The sequence below is a fragment of the Pleurodeles waltl genome, chromosome 12 (genome assembly GCF_031143425.1).
Source record: "Pleurodeles waltl isolate 20211129_DDA chromosome 12, aPleWal1.hap1.20221129, whole genome shotgun sequence".
NCBI lineage: Eukaryota > Metazoa > Chordata > Amphibia > Caudata > Salamandridae > Pleurodeles > Pleurodeles waltl.
In genome coordinates, this window is record NC_090451.1 from 35,277,994 (window position 1) to 35,283,993 (window position 6,000).

The 6,000-nt window shown below is 53.2% G+C and overlaps 1 protein-coding gene across 1 annotated transcript in view; it reads right to left on the reverse strand.

Moving 5' to 3' along the window:
* ABHD8 (abhydrolase domain containing 8) overlaps positions 1-2,676 on the reverse strand; it is a 54,651-nt gene extending 51,975 nt beyond the window's left edge. Inside the window, exon 1 of the mRNA XM_069216813.1 lies at positions 2,397-2,676. The gene's annotated coding sequence lies outside the window, so the exon portion shown is untranslated. The remainder of the gene's footprint in view (positions 1-2,396) is intronic.
* Positions 2,677-6,000: the final 3,324 nt, after the last annotated feature.

The following is a 6,000-nucleotide window of genomic DNA, read 5'->3' on the forward strand; positions in this document are numbered from 1 at the left end:
AGGAGGACTCTGATCCAAGGCAAGGTTCACGCAGCTCTCTGCAGCAGGCGCTAAACCCGCCTGGCTAGCTCACCAGTTACCATGCCTGCAGGTTCATCTGGCGCGCAGGAGCCGTGCAGGTAGATACAGGAGCTGTCAGAGGCAGGGGGCATCAGGGCACACCTGGCACCTCTGTGCCAGCTGTACGGGCACATGATAACCAGCAGGCACGTGTCCGGTGCGTGAGACCCGCCTTCCCGGTCTCCAATGCAATCAATTCGATAAAAAAGATATCGGTTCTGTGCGCCGAGTGTGTGCTGTTGATTTCTTGGCGCTTTCTTTTTATTCTGGAAGCATCTCAGTGCAGAGGCCCCCCGTAGGCGAAGCCGTGGTTTTACGGTAAAGATGTATGTACAGTGGCCTTGATGCCATGAGAAAGGAGCTACACAATTACATGTTGGCATCGCACGGTGCCCCCATGCCAAGGAACCCAGCAGCCCAAGTGAAGGCCCTGCACTTCAGGCCCCCGGGTCTCGCGAATAGACGTCTGTATTTATGTAACCATCCTCTTCCTCTTCTGTGTGTATTTTGTTATTTGGATAATAACCCCCGGGGCGAGCAATCTTCTAATCCGGGCACCCACTCAACTACATGTGAAGGGGGCGTGGCCTTCTTTCTGTGTCAATAAGTGACACGGACTGAACGTCAGCTGAAGATATATACGTAGCCCACTGATACATCAGTATCTTGTCCCCAACAGAACTGAACTCGTTTTATCGGCCTCAGAAAGATGAAGAGCGATTCGGCTGGTCCGGGCTTGCGAGATATATATAACCTGGCAGGAGCAGGCGCTCAACCCTTGAGCTACCTTACATCTGCCCAGCTGAGAAGGTTCAACGCGAATTCAGAGGGTGCCAGAGGCGAGGGGGCATCTGAGTGCCAGGCTGGCGTGGTAAACAGCCCACATGCCATGGTGTACCTTAACACAGCGCAGCATGCACGCATACACCATGACACGCCTGACCTGTAACACACAGCAACAAAAGACTGAAAACACGTGACCTGACACCACCAATAACACGCCTTGACGGTGTCTTTGTTTTGCATAAGTATACTCACCCCAAAACATCTCAAATATGGAGCCGTTAACCGTAGTTTTTATAGCCAGGTAGGCAGGGATAGCGCATAAAACAGAAACTCAACCAGTCCTGCAGGGATGCGAACCCGAGGTCATCTGTTAAACGCACACCTCTGCAGCAGGTACATTTACTCGCTGGGCTATCTGCTGAGGATCGTCAGACTCTCCTCTCTCTTCTTTATCAATATCCCCGCATACGAGCAGCAGGTCCGTGAACCCGCAGGGCTATCTGCTGAGCATCCTCAGACTCTCCTCTCTCTCCTGCCTCAATATCCCCGCATGCCGTGCATCAGGTGCGTGAACCCGCAGGGCTATCTGCTGAGGATCCTCAGACTCTCCTCTCTCCTGAGTCAATATCCCCGCGTACCGAGCAGCAGGTGCGTGAACCCGCAGGGCTATCTGCTGAGCATCCTCAGACTCTCCTCCCTCTCCTGCCTCAATATCCCCGCGTACCGAGCAGCAGGTGCGTGAACCCGCAGGGTTACCTGCTGAGGATCCTCAGACTCTCCTCTCTCCTGAGTCAATATCCCCGCGTACCGAGCAGCAGGTGCGTGAACCCGCAGGGCTATCTGCTGAGCATCCTCAGACTCTCCTCCCTCTCCTGCCTCAATATCCCCGCGTACCGAGCAGCAGGTGCGTGAACCCGCAGGGTTACCTGCTGAGGATCCTCAGACTCTCCTCTCTCTTCTTTATCAATATCCCCGCATGCCGTGCATCAGGTGCGTGAACCCGCAGGGCTATCTGCTGACCATCCTCAGACTCTCCTCTCTCTCCTGCCTCAATATCCCCGCATACGAGCAGCAGGTGCATGAACCCGCAGGGTTACCTGCTGAGGATCCTCAGACTCTCCTCCCTCTCCTGCCTCAATATCCCCGCGTACCGAGCAGCAGGTGCGTGAACCCGCAGGGTTACCTGCTGAGGATCCTCAGACTCTCCTCTCTCTCCTGCCTCAATATCCCCGCATGCCGTGCATCAGGTGCGTGAACCCGCAGGGCTATCTGCTGAGCATCCTCAGACTCTCTTCTTTCTCAATAACCCTGAATGCCGCGCAGCAGATGATCTGCCGAGGATCCGCTGCCTTCCCAGCATCTCGGGCAGCGCCGCGTTATTAATAATAAATAGAGGCGCTTGGCTTCCGCTGCAGCAGCGGGCTCAGAGAAGACGCCTCGGCTTGCATCGGTACATAAACACATCACGCGCACACAGCGCTGCGTGGCACCCAGAGGCAGGTACCATGCAGCGCTGCACGGGACCCAGAGAGAGGTACCCCAGCTCTTACCTCATTTATTAGAAGAATTACCAGCTGTGGGGGGTCCAGGCGAGGGGGGGTGCAGGGTGATGGAATCAAGGTGAGGTGCAAGGTGAGGGGGACGCCGGTGGGGGGCTGGGCAGCCAATCCAGACTCCTGGAATCTGCTGCAGGCTGTGCTGGACTCTACTGCAGGCAGGGAGCAGGCATGGGTGCAGCAGGCAGGGCAGGCTGCGGCCTCCCGGGTCAGCAGCAGGTGAGATGCGGGGCTGCCTGTGCAGGTCTCTTCCTCTCTCCTCTTATTATCTTCTGTAGCCAGGGAGAATCCCTGCCAGGGGGGGCGGGCTCTGCGGAGAGTGCCAAGGACCAGGCCCAATCAGAAGCATGTTGTCATGGCCAGCTTCCAGCCAATCAAGAACGGATGCTGGGGTTTCATGGCATCCCTGCCTCTGGCAGGTGAGCCGAGCTACGAGGCCACTTGCCTGGAGGGTTAACGTATGCAATGATTTTTTTTTTTTTTAGTGTAAATGTGTTCTTTTAAAATATCAAGGGCCCCCGGCAGAGTCATTAAAGCAAAGTGTTCAACCCGTCCCCATGATGGCGCAATGGAGAGATGCCTTAGAGGCAATATGTGTGAATGCAGAATATGTGCCTTTTGATAGCGCTTTACTCCCATTTACATGGTCCTATAGCGCTTAGGTAGACTGTATCGTATTATTTATATAGCGCTTGCCCACATAAGCAGAATGCTAAACCCTGCGGGTGCGTGGTTGGAGCTAAGCATCTTGTGGTTGCTTGGATGCTACGTGGGGTGTGTTTCCGTGTGGTATGTGGTCATGTCGCGGGACGCAGCGCTTAGCAGTGATGGATGAAGTGTGCGCTTTAGGCGTGCTGCTTGTGGCCATCAGTGAGCTCAGGTCCCTTTGTGGTATGCCTCAGCTTCACAGGCCACTCAGCGGTCACTGCACAGTGCCGTCCAGTCTGAGATATTTGTCTGAAGTGCTGTGGTCCGGAGCAGGCGCGGGATGGAGGGAGAGGTGGTCAGACATGGCGCCACGCCTGCCTTGAAGGGTCTCGCGGTGAGATGTGCAGAGCGCTCAGTGTGTGGCACACACCTGGCACAGACAGTGGTGGGTACATTCGATTCCCCCGTTGACCTCGTCAGGCGGTGGTCGGTGGTGGTTTTGCGGACTGGTCCAGTACTGGGTGGTGGACGGGGCCTGAAGCTGTTTGCCTTGTGTGAGCGCAGGGGAGTCGGGGGTGTTCTGGAATTACTTTGCACCGGTCTGCAGTAGGGTGGTCTGCGTGCTGTGGCACCAGCTGTGACTTTAGATTACTATATCATACCCGGGCCAGGCGCAGGGCAGCCATTCGAACCTTCCCTGGACCAGGAAAGCTGTGGGGTGTCGTCTCCTCACTGGGAGGCTCTGTGCTGTGAAGATGACTCCCCCAGCTGGAGGGAGCACCGCGTGTCCCCCGGGTGCAGATGGAGAAGGGCTCTTGGGGCACCCTTCGGGATTGTGTGTATGTTGTGTATAATGGAGCACGGCGCACCGGTGTACTGACCACTGACGTGACTGAGCTCGGAGATCACACGCCTGAGGACAGTTTGTAGCTTTTGTGGGTGTCCAAGGTCCGAGCAAAGGCGTCCCGGTGTTTGCACCACGTGGACGTTGCGCACTGTGACCTTGTTCACATGCAGCATCAGGGACACACCTGGATACATGCTTACCTCTAGGTTTGAACCGAAGGATGCAGGGAACAACGTTGCACTTTGTTCACTTTGCTGTGGTGTGCTCTGCTCGGTGGGGGCGTCCAGTCCTCTGTGTGGTTTGAGCTGTGACGTGCGTCTGACAGAGCCAGGGGTTGTGTCTAACGTGTAATGTAGGTGTTGAGTCGAATGTCGTTATAGGTCACTTTTAGCTGGGTCAGATTTGTGATGTGAAGTCTGTTGTATGACTGTTGTGTGTTGAGTCATTCCGTTCCCGTTTTCGCATGTGTAACCCACATTACACCCAGGAAGCCCCAAGTGCTCAAGATACAGCTATGATTGTTCAATACCTTTGAGAGGTTCCAGGCCTTACCTTCCAGATTCCCTTCTGAGGTGACGTGGCCCAAAGATCTTCGACTTCGGCCCTCTAAAGCTAAGGGTGTCCTGGAGGCCTGTGTGTTGTGTCTCTCCAACCCCCCGGCCACACTCAGTACAAAGCCCATTATTGTTACTTGATTTATTAGCAATATTACTAGAAATGTTTTCCACATTGAGGCGGTCTAGATACTTCTGTAATTCACTTTATATATATACACATCCCATATTTTATTTGAAATCTTTACTTTACACTAAAGCGCTCTGCATCTGCCCTGGTGGCATACAGCGCTACATAAACAAAACAAACACCAGAACAAATCAATAACTTTGAAATCAATACCACTACCGACGGCGAACGGTCCAGGAATAAATTCCTGTTGGTATATTGGGCGGCGCTGCTGAAAATATGACCTGTTGTAAGAATTTCGGGATTATAAGCACGCCCACCTGACACCCATCACTTTCAGTTGTTCCTGGGCTTGCCTTTCAAAAGTCCTTTGTAATCATTGGTAAACGGTTTACCTTTGTCCCTCCTTGGGGTGGTTTTGTTACCGCCTTGCAGACCGCCCCTGTTACATGGATAATTGCACGTTTGCCGATACGTTTTACTGCGAGTGAACTTCTTTTTCATTTTGAGTCTCTGCTTCACGCTCATGGCGGCCATGCGCTTTGAATCGGCTCGCTTATGTCAACTGTTTTACTTTTCATTTTCAATTTAAGTGGCAAGAAAAGTCCAGTTAGGAATTTACAACACTAACAGCTCTAACTCGAGCAAACACGAGACCCATTGCATTGGAAATACTTGCTACAAAATGTATGCATTTCGGTGGTTCATATGGTGCCAACATGTCACAGGTGGGGATTTCCAGACCCATTAGAGTGTGAGAAAAAGGACAAAGATGGGATGAAGAATAATATTTTAGCAACACAAAAGGATGATGGACGGAGTGCTGAACAATGCAAACACTCACCCCCAGTCACAGATCTGGGTTTAATCCATTGTTCTTTTGCTCACCATGCCACCCCAGTTTGGACCCAGCCACTGGATTCAAGCTAGCCTGGCTGATGAGGGGTGAAACCCCGAAACCGGTCCCAGGATGCTTGTTTCCAGTCCAGGGAAGACCTGGCCTGAAAGTTCGTGCTGGAATGTTCCCATGGGGAACAGGGTCAAGACTGATTTGCATATGGCTGGCTCCAAACTGGAATGGCATGAGCAGCAGAAAAACAATGGATTTAGGCCCAGATCTCTGTACTGGGGGTGAATGTTTGACATTGTTCAGCATTCCGTCCATCACTTGTTCTTTTTGCATTTGTGACCCTCAGTGGGAAGGGTATGCCCAGACGTGGGTCCCGTGCTTCCCATGCCACTGGATTCAAGCTAGCCTGGCTGATAAGGGGTGAAACCCCGAAACCGGTCCCAGGATGCTTGTTTCTGGTCCAGGGAAGACCTGGCCTGGCAGTTCGGGCTGGACTGTTCCATGGGGAACAGGGTCAAGACTGATTTGCATATGGCTGGGTCTGAGCTGGAATGGCATGGCAAGCAAAA